The sequence below is a fragment of the Saccoglossus kowalevskii genome, chromosome 3 (assembly GCF_978046115.1).
Source record: "Saccoglossus kowalevskii chromosome 3, keSacKowa6.1, whole genome shotgun sequence".
In the NCBI taxonomy this organism is placed as follows: domain Eukaryota; kingdom Metazoa; phylum Hemichordata; class Enteropneusta; family Harrimaniidae; genus Saccoglossus; species Saccoglossus kowalevskii.
The window spans coordinates 25,577,013-25,592,358 of NC_140643.1; the positions used below are offsets into that span (position 1 = coordinate 25,577,013).

General features: G+C 37.7%; 1 pseudogene; it reads left to right on the top strand.

Annotated features, from left to right (window-relative positions):
- Positions 1–9,643: 9,643 nt before the first annotated feature.
- Positions 9,644–14,662, top strand: LOC102810328 (uncharacterized; annotated as a pseudogene).
- The last annotated feature ends 684 nt before the right edge of the window (positions 14,663–15,346 follow it).

Here is a 15,346-nt window from a genome sequence, read left to right on the forward strand (position 1 = left end):
GTCAATTTCGAATAATTTTGAATAAAAATATTTTCCACAAGGGCGGGGTGTCTGTCTATTTACTATACATGTTTTAATTTTCGTTTTAGTTGACTTGTACTTTGAATGATTTTGAATAAAAATATTTTCCACTAGGGCGGGGTGTCTGTCTATTTACTATACATGTTTTAATTTTCGTTTTAGTTGACTTGTACTTATTTTTAATAAAAATATTTTCTAAAAGGGCGGTTTGTTTACTATACATGGTTTACAGTGGGCGCAAACAAAGCGAGACTTTCTTAGCGGCACTGTTTTGAAAACGATTTGCTACATTTTGCGACAATCTCACTTTTTCTTGCAACACTCGATTATCGACAAATTATGTTTGGTCTCGATACGTATTATGGCTGAGTGGTTGTCTGTTTTCACATTGTAACATTATAACACAACCACGAAGCTCTTGGATGCTAGCCCTGAATACAGTGCTGTGTGTACGGGAGCGCGTTTGGTTGATAGACGACCCCACCACAGCCCGGCGTACCTCCATAGACTGTACGCAGGACTACCTAGATCCATGATACGATACAATATAGCACAACAATGAGAAACATGCTTTTTTCACATGAGGTAAATAATTTCCGCGTAACTACGGGAGTCTCGCCACACTTGCACAAACTTTTCCTGTCCTTGTCCTTCGACAATGTCGGCACATTCGTAGGACTGTCACCCCCATGGATCGAATGGTATTGTCCTATTGTTAAACGCTAACCAAAATTAGTAAACAACATGGCGGACTCGACTCGCCGGAATGCCCGGGCGTCGATCATAAAAAGTGTGGATAGCTGCTCGAATTCGCCACTCCGGTTCAAATTTTGAGCATAAACGAATATTATACAGTACAAGGATTGCTGCCGCTGCCCCGCGCGTTAGGTATTCCCCCCTGTTCGCCTCCGCGCGTGCCCGGACACTCCCTCGCGTGTCCGGGCGTTAAATAGTAGGACCCGAGCAAAGATCTCGGACATTTTAAAACAATGCATTTGATTATTTTAAATGTGCTCAACAAAATTTTGAAATGAATACAAGCTTTAACTGGAAGCTACCCGGTAGTACAAGTATATGTGTCATGTGATCAACTTTGCATGAATGGCTGAATAAATACACAGCGGCATTTCGGATACAAGTGTGTGGGTTAGTATTTGGTGTAGTAACTTCATAAAGTTTTTATGAGAGGACGGCAAAGCTTTGCGGAAAGTCGTACATGTCTGGTGAGGTGGAAAAACCCCTCAAGATTTTTTACTCGGAAATAGTTCTTTTTTTCGGAAATATGATGTCATCATACAATTTTTCCCATTTTCAACTTTTACGATTTTTCATTCAGCATTTCCTTCTGTATAGTTAGCTTTTTAGCTCCGCTGTCGACTTTGTTGAGCGGAGCTTATCATATGAGTGAGTGTTCGTCGCCGTCCGTCATTGTCCGTGTCAATGTTTTACTTTTTCGGCTTCTTCTTGAAAACTACAAGCCTGAATGCTTTGATACTTGGTGTATATGTACCTTGGGTAGACCTCTCTCAGATTTGTTCATTTCATGATGATATCTTCAATTCTCTAATTTTGGTGAGTATTTTTGTCATTTTTGGTAAAAAGTGATATTTTCGACTTATTGTTAAGAAACGCAAGTCCAATTGCTTTTATATTACATATATAGGTACCGGGGGGGTACTACATGTGGACCTCTCTCAGATTTGTTCATTTTGTAATGATATCTTTAATTCTCTAATTTTGGTGAATATTTTTGTCATTTTTGGTAAAAAGTGATATTTTCGACTTCTTGTTGAAAACCGCAAGTTCGATTGCTTTTATAATACATATATAGGTAATACATGTGAACCTTTTTCAGATTTGTTAATTTTGTTGTGAAATCTTCAATTATTTAATTTTGATGATTATTTTTGTCATTTTTGGTGAAAAGTGATATTTTCGACTTCTTGTTAAAAACAGCAAGTCCAATTGCTTTTATATTACATATATAGGTACTACATGTGGACCTCTCTCAGATTTGTTCATTTTGTAATGATATCTTTAATTCTCGAATTTTGGTGAATATTTTTGTCATTTTTGGTAAAAAGTGATATTTTCGACTTCTTGTTGAAAACCGCAAGTCCGATTGCTTTTATATTACATATATACGTACTACGTGTGGACTTCTTTCAGATTTGTCCCGTTGCTTTTTTAATTCGGTCTCCGTCCGTGCGTCTGTGCGTCCGTCCGGAGTCATATCTCAGAATCCCTTGGACCGATTCCGTTCATTCTTTGCATGTGCCTAGTACTTTATCTGGGACATATGCACATGCAGTGGTTTAGCGATTCGATTCAAAATGGCCGACTGGCAGCCATCTTGTTTTTTGAAAATGTTGTATTTTGGACATGCTTTGTCAGTTTTCATTAAAATTTAGTACATCGATCATACATGTTAGGATACATGTCCCCAACCATCCGTGAGTTCCCGAGTCTGTCCGTCCGTCCGTCCGTGCGTCAGTCTGTCAATAGTAATATTTCAGAATTCTGTGGACCGATTCTGTTCATTCTTTGCATGTGCCTAGTACTTTATCTGGGACATATGCACATGCAGTGGTTTAGCGATTCGATTCAAAATGGCCGACTGACAGCCATCTTGTTTTTTGAAAATGTTGTATTTTGGACATGCTTTGTCAGTTTTCATTCAAATTTGGTACATAGATTATACATGTTAGGATACATGTCCATGACGATTTATTTCACAATTGGATCAAAGATGGTCGACTGGCAGGCATCTTGTTTTGTTTTTTTATGCGGTATCTTGGAAGTGCTCTGTCAGTTTTCATTCAAATTTGGCACATACATGTACTTTATACATGTTAGGATGCATGTCCATGACAATTTGTTTCAAAATCTGGTCAAGGATGGCAGATTGACAGCAATCTGACTTTTTGGCCTTACTACTATATTTCGACAATTTATGTACCATTTTCATTCGTATTTGGCACATACATCATACATATCAGTGTGTTTCATAATCAGATCAAAGTTGGCTGAATAACGACTGTTTTTATTTTTGGCCATATTACTACACGGAACACGTGTTTTGATGTAAATAAACAATCTGTTGTATACGCCACTTGGAACTCAAGGCTCGCGACAACCACCCCTGCTTTAATATGACAAGCACAAAGAGAACTTTCAAAAATTTAACGGGGACTGTGTCATTTTCAATGACTTGTTACATATATATTGTTCATTTTCTAATGATATCTTCAGTTCTTTAATTGTAATGTGCATTGCTAACAGCGGAGCTATCTCAGCCGAGAAGCTGCTTGTCTGAATTTGTAGTGTTGACTTTCGATTTCATACTAGTGTGCACTTAACAACGTATGATGGAACACCAAGAAAAACACACATGATATAGGTTTGATTATATTTAATATTAAATCCCCACCCCAAACATTTTTGTGAACTCCTGCGTAATTTAGCAACTGCTGTGCACCATGCATTTAAGAAAGTCAATGAGCTATTAAATTAAACACTTTAAATTAATGTCTACAATTTGTTATTTACTGTATTATTTTCATTACCCCAATCTTTATAATTCTACTGCTAGTACGTTAGTATCTTCGCCTGCATTCTCCACCCCCTCTCGGATAATGATACGGCCCAAAACGTGCGCACATCCAAACCGTTCGTTCCAAGCGTGTGTGCTAAACATTATGCAAATCAGTTATAGTTACTTTGCTATAAATTAGGTAGCAAATTTGATAGTTTTCCTGTAAAACTGCATTTCTTCGCGCACTTTCTCCACCAGTAATTATTATTCGTAAAATAGCACCAATGTAGTAGAAAGTGTCTAATATTGTGTCAATGGTAGATTAGCCAAAATATACTGTACTATGTGATAGCAGACGAATTGCACCATTGCTAATGCCCTACAGTTATTGCCAAATATGTTCAACTTAGAATTGTCTGAAAATTGAGTATAAAAATGTTAATCATCATCATACTTCGGTCGTGGCTAGAAAACAAATGCAGATAAAATAGGCGCGATTGCCTGGCCAGGAGTTTCATGGACGTCGTGTGCAATACACAGATCATTCGCGCGACTCAAGAGAGTGTTAACAACGTGTTTTTTTTTTCAAAAATCGGAATAGTAAGAATTAAAGCACAGTAGAGAAATAAGCATGTACACTGTTGTATTTGGCAATATATTTCAGATTATGTATAGATTGTGACATGTTTAGTAACTTTTAGAGAATAACTGAATCACAGAATGTGTTTATCTTGTTTTTCCCTGTTGCTACCCTAACTGAGCTTCAACTTGATATTTTAAATATTCTCGAAGCAATACTACACACTTAATTAGTCTTGACTTAAAGTTATTCATAACAAGCACATCTAGCTAACGAGTCATTGATGGGATTTCCCGTAAATCGCTGCCATGCAACACCAGAGTGACTTGGTACAGGATTCCCTCATTATTTTGTACTTTAGGGAAGAGAGACCTCAAGAATGACTTCACGAATCTATGTCGCTTATAAGTTACCAAACGCTTCAGCGTGGTATTAAGATTTTGTTTTCAGGCTTGGGTGGTACCAAGGTGGAAAATGGTTGCACATATGGGGGGTAATTCCTGGAATTGCAATAGAGAGGGTTCAAGCCGAAATACATATATATAGTGTTTCCATGTTTCGTCTGATATTTCTGTGGTATTCTGCTGCTGTAAATAATGCAAGATTTGTTCCGAAATTCAATGTGTTGTGTGCACTCCAGGGTTATTCGTTTGCTCAAAACACCCCTATTTTTTAATGGCAGAGTCGAATAGTTTCACTCCCACTGGGAAATCTGCATTGTTACTTGAATGAGAGCTAACTAAACACATTTTCCAGACCGGCGAAAGTGTATGCAACAACCAATTTTAACAGCCTGTCACGTGATTTTAGTCTGAATGTCAACATCAAAAGAGGCTAATCTATTTACGCAGGTATAACTGGGAATAGAATATGTGAGGGATTGTATCAACAGAGATGTGTATAATGAAAAGTAACATCTATCCTTCTTTTGCATCGCTGAGCATTTCTGTTTTAGTATACTGGTTTGAAAATGTTGAATTTGCATGATTTGCAATGTGTTTTTTTACTGAAACTCCCCTATTGATCGAATCCCGGGTTTGAAAGAGAACGGCACACCACGTGATTCGTTTGAATACAATGGTGAAGGCACGCAAGCATGACTTATGTTGTCAGCAGTAGTCGCTGACCTTCACGCTACAACTTCACTTGTGATGTTGCTTGTTAGCCGTGGATTGAATTAATCTTGATTACCGGTTAAAATGTTGCTTATTTGGCGTTGGTGATCTTTATTTGGAACTGGGTAACGTCGCCAGCAGAAACCTCCTGGGATTTTGATGTTGATGGTTGCGCCTCCATGGCAATCGCTAATTTTACTGCGGGTGGATCTTCCAAGAGCCCTTCGGGGTTTATAAAACTCATTCAACATACATAAAGTTCTCTCAATCGTAGTAGTCCATGTGATGTACACCTAATATGCCAAACATGTTGCTGAACGATTTTGCCAATGAAAACAAACCGGTTGGCGATCCACTCCACTAAAAAAAAACTAGCAATATGTTTTCGGCTGTTGCCATGGTAGGACATGAACGTGAAGCTAGCGTCGGTTTATAACTAAAACCGGGCACCGTATACAAAGTTCGCAAAAAAACATTTAGTCCTTAGAAGTCATTTTATTTTATTGCTAGGACGTATGCTGTTGTTAGGGATTGGTCAGTTACTTCGGCCTGGGGGTGGATCAGTAGGGGGGTTACCCTGTTTTTGATTTTGCGAATGGGGGGGGGGGGGTCACCCTGTTTTCCACAATTCACACACGCGCTTATGCATATATTTTTTTAAATTTTATTTCAGAACAATAGATTAAAAAGTTAATCGTACAAATGTGTTCTTAATAATAACTATTACCCATATTGCCTATAAATTTGTTGATGCAAAAAATGTTATAGGCTAAATATTTTGGGGTTAAAGTCGACAAATAACTAACAGATTATGCAATGCGGCAGAGCCCCATGCAATTGTACAGTTAAGTTTTGAACACATCCCAAGTCCATGTGATATCAGATTATTTTATTTAAAGTCTGAAGTCACCATTGTATAATATATTTACTGGATTTATCCAATTGTAGCTGGAGACGGAAAAACACAGCAATTAGTACAAAGAGCAGTGACAGTTTTTGTTCAGCAAATCAAAAAAGTTAAATGGATTCATGTATATAAATAAATATTTTTTTGTTTTTTTAACTTTTAAATATGCATATTTTGCTCTGTAAAATACCAAAATCCAACACAAATTTATACAAAAATCAAAGTGTCCTTTGTTTTCATAAGCACAGACTGTGCTTCAGGTGTAAAGCATTCCTGGTCTATAAGAGATGAAAGATATATTAAATTCAAATTAGTTTTCAAACCGCCTAGATTCAAATCCTCTTTTACTATCTTATAAGGGCGTTTATCAAGTGAGTACTCCACAGCTTTGTTTTTATTTACTATCTTTAGCAGCATAGATTTCCCTACTTCCTGCAGCCTTTTCTGTAGTCGTTTTTTGGCTTTATGCTTCCCCTCCCCTCCTAAGGTGACTGGTCTATTAAATGAAAACACTAAAAATTACGGCAAACCACGATATTTTCAATGCACATCTCACATTTTGTAATCATGTCAGAGCCAAAACTGTTAATGTTTCTTTGTTTTTCGGGGGGGGGGGGTCCAGCATGTTTTAAAATATAATGTTAGGGGGTCGCCCACTTTTTGTTGTTGATAGGGGTGGGTCTACTGAGATTTACAGCTGACAAACTGGAATCTGCCGCCCCCCCCCCCAGGCCAGAGTAACTGAACAATCCCTTAAATTTATTATTTCCAACCGATAGTATTTTCTAGATTGCAGGCAGCATTTACAGTTCATTCAAAGTTCAAAGTTGCGTCGGGATTACGTTGATACAGTGTAGCAATGTCGGCGTCGGTGATCTCTTACCAGTATGCAACATAGCCAAAATAAAAGGCATGAATACAAGACTAGTGGGAGGTAATAAATTTGGGGTCGAAAGTATTCAAAAAACCGTTTTTGGCTGTTGCCATGGTAGCTGTGGACCAGGATTGTTTTGCCAATTAGTGACGGTACGACCTGCCTGTCAATTATAAACAAAATTAGCCAAGGCAAAAAAAGTCTCAGTAAATTGTTGCCCACACTCAAGCGGATTAGAATGAGCTACGTCCATGCTTTTTAATCATAGAAATGTAGGGTGTGATACATTTGGCGTGAAGGTATTAAAAAATTCAGTTGTTGGCTGTTTCCATGGAAACGGTGGTCAGAATTTGTTTTCAGATTTTACTAATAGTAACTTTGTGCCCACACTCAAGCTGAGCAAAATGAGCTATGTCTGAGGTGTTGTATCCAAAATTTGTAGGAGATACATTTCCTGATAACTAGGGTGAAGGTGTGACCTACCTGCTAAGTTTGAGCGAAGTCGGCCAAGGCAAACAAAACACAGAAGAATTAATACGTGAAAACACTAGAAATCACACACACACACAGATACACAAAATTAAAGTGATTTTAAGGGCAATCCAAGTGGAGCGAATCGCCAATACCATGTTCATTTGCATATTGACCGTGAAAATACCAAAAACATCATTGCATGGGTGATATGCAAATTAGTTTTAGTCAAAATAAGTTACTGCTTAGAAGTTCAAATTTCATTTCACTCGGGAAATATATTCATGTACCCAAACGTAAAGTATCGTACTTCTAAATATTGTTTATTTCTGCTATGTTTCGAAAAACGCTACTCTTGAACGGACTACTTTATTAGCTCTCAGACCTCATTTGCATATGGGGTGTGGAAGTACCGATTTTGATTTCAGGGACGAATCAAAATAAACTGCAGTATATATGTAATAATGTGGAATACTTCCTTTCACTGTGAACATTTTTCCGCTAAAATAAATTCCAGTGAAAATGCCATTTCCCTCATACTCTATTGAGACTTGACACAGCACAGTGAAAATTTGATTCACACCGTATGCTTGAAAACTTTTCATCGAAAATAAATTAAGTGAAATTCTGTGTGATTTCATGAGAGTTGAAAATGAAAAAATTATATGACACCCAACCCTACCACTCCATACACAATGTAACCACACCTCAAAAACATCCTTTCACCAGTGTATTCTATTTGAATTCAGGAGAAATTTAAATAAGCAAATTATATGACAACGAACTTAATTATAATTTCAACCTCTAGTTCAGCACTGATTAAATAAACTACCTCGTCTTTATGCCAACTTGAAGTTATTCAATGCCTACACCAGTGACTTCAAAATCTATGTTTCAATTCCAGGAATTTCACTTGCTATTAATTGTATGGGAGTGCCAGTCTTTTATTTTCTATTGTAATGTCAATTTCTTGTGATTACTCGGAAAATGAAGCTGTAACCACAGACCACAGTGCTGCAACTAAATCCTGGTATAAGCACCGGTTAGGCAGTCTTGAACTATGCATGTGAAGCCAGCTGAGAGGTATATCCAATCCTATAGATTTCTCATTGTTTGGTAACTATTTGCTGCAAATGCAACAAAAATCAATATAAAAATATTACCCACACAGCATTCTACAGGTTACTTGTTACACACAGTATCCGCCATACACTGTTATGGGCGCTAAACATCAAACATCAAGTGTGTTTTTTTCACCTACACAGTGTCGTTCCAAATAGTTTAATATATACCATACAATTATACAAAATATCCTTAGCTTTTATCACCGACAGCTGAAGCTCCATAGTTCTCTATTGTTATATAGTTTTCGTTTTGTCTACTTCTCTGACGTGTAATCCCTGGAGCCAACATACAGCGAAGTTCACATTCAAATTCAGCCTTCTGTCCCCGGAAATAAGTTGAGAGTTAACAGAAAAAAGGGACTTTCGTAAATGACTGCACAATAATAAATAATTCAGAGTGTAAACACAAAAGTGAATACATTATTTGTGAATTCTCGAAGAAAGAGAACATTTTTGACTAGGGACTCCAACTAGAGATTTATTTTGTCCAAGTTATAGAACACATTTTCTTGGATAGTTTTTTGTAAGTGTACATGTATGTACACTTTGAAATTAAAACTTCAAATACAAACATAACATACATGCAAAGTAAATAAATATGAATTTTGAATTAGCTAAAAAATTACCTATATCTTGCTGATTTGACACTCCAACCATGAAGATATATATGATTATTGGCGGGGAATTGCCAGTGCAAGCCTGTTTTAAGTATTTGGTCATAATAACTAAACGAATAAAAATCTAATGGTACTATATTTCGTTTATGTTTCACCCAAAACGAAGATTGACATGAAAATATAATCAGAAAATTAAATATAAAGAATTATTCACTGCGTCTATGCATGCGCATGCGCTGTGCACGTGACATAAAGTGTCTTGTAAAGCTTCACTATAGTTAGTTGAGGAACTGTGGTCATTGTCATTAGTAAATGTTATCGTTATTAGCGAATCACTCATAAGTAGCGGTTCGTTTCCAGAAGATATGCGCTACTTCCTGGACACATTTAACAGGAAAAATGGATGTATTGAGACTCAGACACTGGTGTAAGTTCCATTCTATACATATATTTCTAATATAAAACTTGCATTAATTAATTAATTAATTGTCCAACGTAATAACTACCAACCAATTTATATAGTGAATTATGATACTTGCCATGTTATTTCGTCAATGTCATTAACAAATTCTTAACGTATATCATTTCAAGTGAACTGGGATGCAAATCGGGCAGAACAACGTAATGTGGTGACGATTTCCCAGCCAGACAACGATTCAAGTTTATCGAAATCTAGTTTCGGTTCAATGAGCAATATTGAATCGTCTATTCGAGATGAGCTGGAAGGAAATGTCAAGGGCATATGTAGAGCAACGAACCTCACCCAGACTGGGAAAAGGAAACTTACCTTAAAAATGTTGACTTGGACTTTATTGCCGATTTGTGTTCTAACCGTGCTGGCCCTGGCAGATCTAACCAAGGTAATGGTCAGATTGTTCCTATACTATAGCCCTGTGTCTTCGTCCAAATTTGTTTCATTTCTTGATGTACCCCAGTGCTTTGAATAAAGTACATTTGAGCCGAGTATGTGTCTATGTACAATTGAAACACCCGTCTTTTCCCGAAAGACGTCCTTTTCAGATTTGTCTTTGTAATAACACACGTGTAACTACTACACGCGAGAATATTGAAATATAAGTTCACCTTAGAAAGTTGTATTCCCCCATGCAATGGCGAAATACATTGTGAAGACAAGACACAAGTAGTAGTGTTTAAGTATTGTGCTTTAAACTCGATTAATTGGAAACGTTACAATTTGATTGTTTTCTATTTTAAACTAAGGTTGTTGGGGTTAATTTGATCGATATTCAAACTTTCGAATACATTTCTGCTGACCAGTTTCCAATCAAAGACAAAACAATTACATGAAACCTTTGGCTGTTCGTTGTACGATACCCGGATGTCCCGCGTTAAAGCATTTAATAAACAAATTCAGACTGTGTTTTGTCATCAACATCTGTTTCGAAATGACTGTAAAATAGACAAATTAATGAGTCCGTCGGAGCAATTTTTGATATTATAATAGCGAATGAGTTTGAGACAAAGGGTTTTCAAAAATGACTCAATTCAGACGTGGTTTTGCCAACAACATTTGATTCAAAGCAGTAGTATTTTCAGATCACAAAGTACTACGCGTCTATCATCGCTCTAAAGCGAAATATCTGTTTTTCCTTTCTTCTCTCAGACTGTCTATCTCAGTCTGGACGCTACTCAAATACGGCGAAATGTCCGTTTCAGCGGCCAAGTTGGCGACCTCGTTCACAGTCTACAGATTGAGCGTGACATGACGGCGTTGTATATTCAGTCAGGCTCGTCCGGGACCCGAAAGAAAAATCTTTCTAATCAGTACATACCCAGTCACGGATGAAATTCTGGAAAGTCTCGAAGATTGGCTGTCTTATGGAACGAGAGCGTATCAACATTTCCAAACCAAAGAAGCGTTCATGTCTTTTCTGTTCGAATATCGCATGACTCTCGATGTTAACAATCCCACAATTCAAGAGGTACGTGTTACAGAGATTATTTATGCATCGATACACAGATTGACATGTAAAACCACTATCACAATCCACCATTTTCCACGATATTTCAATGATAATTTCAACGAAATTTTGTCAATAATTAATGTTTTAGGAACGTTTTCACATTGGTACAGGCACAATGGTCAGATGCATGCATCAGATGGCCATAGCGTGTCATTGTTTACAAACAAGCGTCTACCCATGAGCCTTTTCGTTTTTAGCGTGTGTTATTATCGTCGCCTGGGACTCAAATCCCGCACGTGCGCAGGTGACGACCCTCCCGCTTTAACTTGTTCTTGCAACTGTCAGGTCCAACGAGACTTGTAGGATATACATAATGTATATATCTGTGCATGACTTACTGATGATTACCGATGCGAGAACTTTTTTTTCTTTTTATGCATTTGCGATGAAAATATTACAAACGTACCTAGTATCAAGCACACTGTCCCCATGTATCGTTAACATTAAATATTCACTTAATATGAGGTGATTCATTTCTACACGGACCCAATTAACATACTGATTGACTGGCTGTATGAAGCAGTTGGTAAATCCAGTGATGAAGGATTATGGGAAACATTGGTTGCTTATCAGCTGCTTATTGTTGGCATGGAACAAATCGGAATTGAGAGAACACTGGGGGCAGTGTTTTATACTCAGGGAGGATTTCATCGACGGCAAGATTATCTCTGGTATATGGAAAAGTTTCAGGTATTCTTGATATTAATTATACTACAGGACACAGGCAAAGCATATGCAACATACCCAACTTAACACAACACGGCAGAACATAACACAACATGGTGGCGGATATCTCCAAACGCGTATGTTGATTATATGCATGCAATAAAATATTATAGTCCGATTGTGCGCGTGCACACTTTCGCGGTAGGAAAATAGCTGCCCTCTATATTCTGCCAGTAATATATATTACCATACGTCTAACACAGGAGGGAACCAATATACTTCATCTGGCCGTAAAACGCCATACAGACGTGTTTGAACGTCTTTCTTATTTGGAAAATATGAGCCATAATTACGTCATATTTGAACACTTTTCTTGGTTTGCGGTATTCTTGCGATAACTAAATAATATAGTGCAGTGATATGTTACACTACACTACACTACACTACACTACACTACACTACACTACACTACACTACACTACACTACACTACACTACACTACACTACACTACACTACACTACACTACACTTCATTACAATATGACATTTTTATCTTGTTAGGTGGGGGAGCGAAACATTTGGGCGTCACAGAAATACTCCCCCTTGATTGGTGAAATATTAGAAAACAAGGTGCAACAGTTAGCATACGATTTTCGAAGCACGATTGCGAAACTAAGAAGACCCATTACACTGAATAACCAGTCGAGAGATGCATCATGGGAGGATGGTAACTGGTGGTTTAGTAACATGACCATTTACATCGACACTTTGAAGGACAGTCAGCGTCGTATGACCGAAATAATAGTCTTCAAACTGGAAGAACGGATAAACGTAGTCGATACAAGACTAGGTGTCCGCATAGGTACCATGGCCGTGGCATTATCATCAAGGCTGTGGAAGTTCTGACAGGCAACACTCAAAACTACGCCCTTACGTTGGCCAAACAAACCAAGGCGCTAAATAAAGAACGGAAACGTGTCAGTACCATTCTTTACTCTTTGATGCCGAAGTCGATTGCTCGGCAGTTGAACTCAACTGTCACTGCCGAATCTTTCTCAGAAGCGACCATTTTCTTTTCGGATATTGTCGGTTTTACTCGTATTTGCTCGGATAGTTCTCCAATGCAGGTCGTGGAATTGCTGAACCATGTGTATACAACCTTCGATCGACGCATCGACCTTTACGACGTGTACAAAGTAGAAACTATTGGCGATGCATATATGGTGGTGTCAGGTGAGGCTGCCTTTTTCGCCAATCACAGTATACACAAACCTTACGCAGGCGCTAAAATTATGTCAGCAATATTTAGTTATTGAGTAGTCTCTGAGTGGGTAAATGTCGATCTGTATTTTAGTTTAGAAATTATAGGATATATGCATAAGTTTATTATACATGAACGTTCAGATTACAATTGAAGATCGTTCTATTTTTTTGAAAATTTCAAATGCATGAACACTTAAATATTACGTAATAAAACGTGAAATACAAACTGCACAATAAATGACAAAACATTGAATATTATTCTTTTCTCGCGAACTAATCACACAGAATAGGACTGCCAATAAAATTGTAGTTTTATTAACACAGGAATTCCCAAACCTAATGGTAAGCGTCATGCAAGTGAGATAGCTATTATGTCATTGGATATGGTGAGTTGCGCAGAAAGTTTGGTAATTCCTCACAAACCAGGAACAAAGATGACTTTACGCATTGGGATCCATACTGGATCTGTTGCAGCCGGAATCGTCGGCACGAAAATGCCTCGCTACTACTTATTTGGTTACTCAGTAAGAATTGCTTCAAGAATGGAGGCCACCGGCCTGCGTAAGTAGATGTCGTCTTTGTGGCAGTACGTGGTATTTCTATACATTCTATCTGTGACGGGTTTGGTGCATTGTGGTGATAACTCGGGGGGGGGGGGGGTCTCTGAATATGGCACGAAATATGGCACGAAAGCTGAAGTAAAAAAACGCGTAAAGGGACGTTATTTAGTTATTTGCCGCGTATACGCGTGTGTAGTAATAAAGTGTAAAAAAAAAGGGTTTCTCATGAATTCATGTTACCTCAACTTGGAAACATTATGATTTTAGTATATATATATATATAGGGTATCTATTTTAAGTTTCTGTATTTGAAAAGGGGTATAATTTCACCAAAATAAGTACGTGTTTAGAGGCTTTTTTGAAAAGCTATACTTCAGCATGGGTACCAGGTCTGACTTGGAGTATCCCCCGGGGGGTGATAGAATGTGAACCTACGTATGATACATATCATTACAACATGTCCATTTCTACTGCAGCCAATCGTATTCACCTGAGTGAACATACCCGCGATATTTTGAAAGACATCGACTGTTTTGTTATGAAACAAAGAGGAGAAATTACAATTACGGTAATTAGATTCAAGTAAATATCACACACCCTGCCAACAATATCCCACCCGTGGCTGAATATCACACACCACGACAATAGTGCCACCCAAACGGCCGACTGTTACATACACTGATACCAATGCTGCACCAAGAGCAAATATACATTTACATATCTCTCATCGGATACATTTCTTGTGCTCGTGATTTTCGGCATTCTTTTTTGGATTAATGTCAGAATTACAATAAATTATTTTGCAGGGCAAGGGTAGAATGGCCACCTATTGGTTACTGAACAGGCGTAATATTGGCGGTTCAGCCTTCAAGCAAGACGTTCAGGAACACCTGAATTTGAATGTACCAGATGCAGGGCCAGCAAATTCGCAAGGGCTCATTTAGTCAGGCGTTGCTTGTCATCTAAATTATCCGAAAGTGCGTGTTTTTAACAAACATTTTAAACAGAATTGGATCATATTTTTAGAATATATTCCTTAATTGAAAACCAACTTATCTCAACGAATTTGATTGCAAGATCTTTACATAGCTTGTCAATTCAATGCCCATCCAATACTATTGTAACTTTCAGGGCTGATACGAGGTGTAGGTACAACCCACTATTGGTAGCTCGACATTATTTTGACTTTCCGGTGTCCAGCTAGAGTCGGTGACTACTATGTATAGAAAATGTTGTCATACATAAGGACAAGGAATAATAGGAAAATCAGGAAATGGTTGGAAAAGACTAAGAGTGGTAAAAGCGGTAGGTTTATCCAAGACCTGACATTTTTATGGGTGCAGCACTTTGTTTTCACCCTGTCTACAAAACTTGAAACAATGAAACACACTGTAATAACACAGTGTGTAGCAATCGACTGAACCAAAGCAAAAATCAAATAATTTGAAACAGCTTTCAGGTGGCAGCGATAGTAAATTGACAAATTTATATTTGTGAAAAAATATTGCCAAATGCACGTCGTAATCGTCAAGATATTTTACCATCTATAAGAGCAAAAACGTTGAGCGTATTCCGGTTGTACACATGAATTATCATAACTATCATTAGACTAAGTATAAAGTAATGAT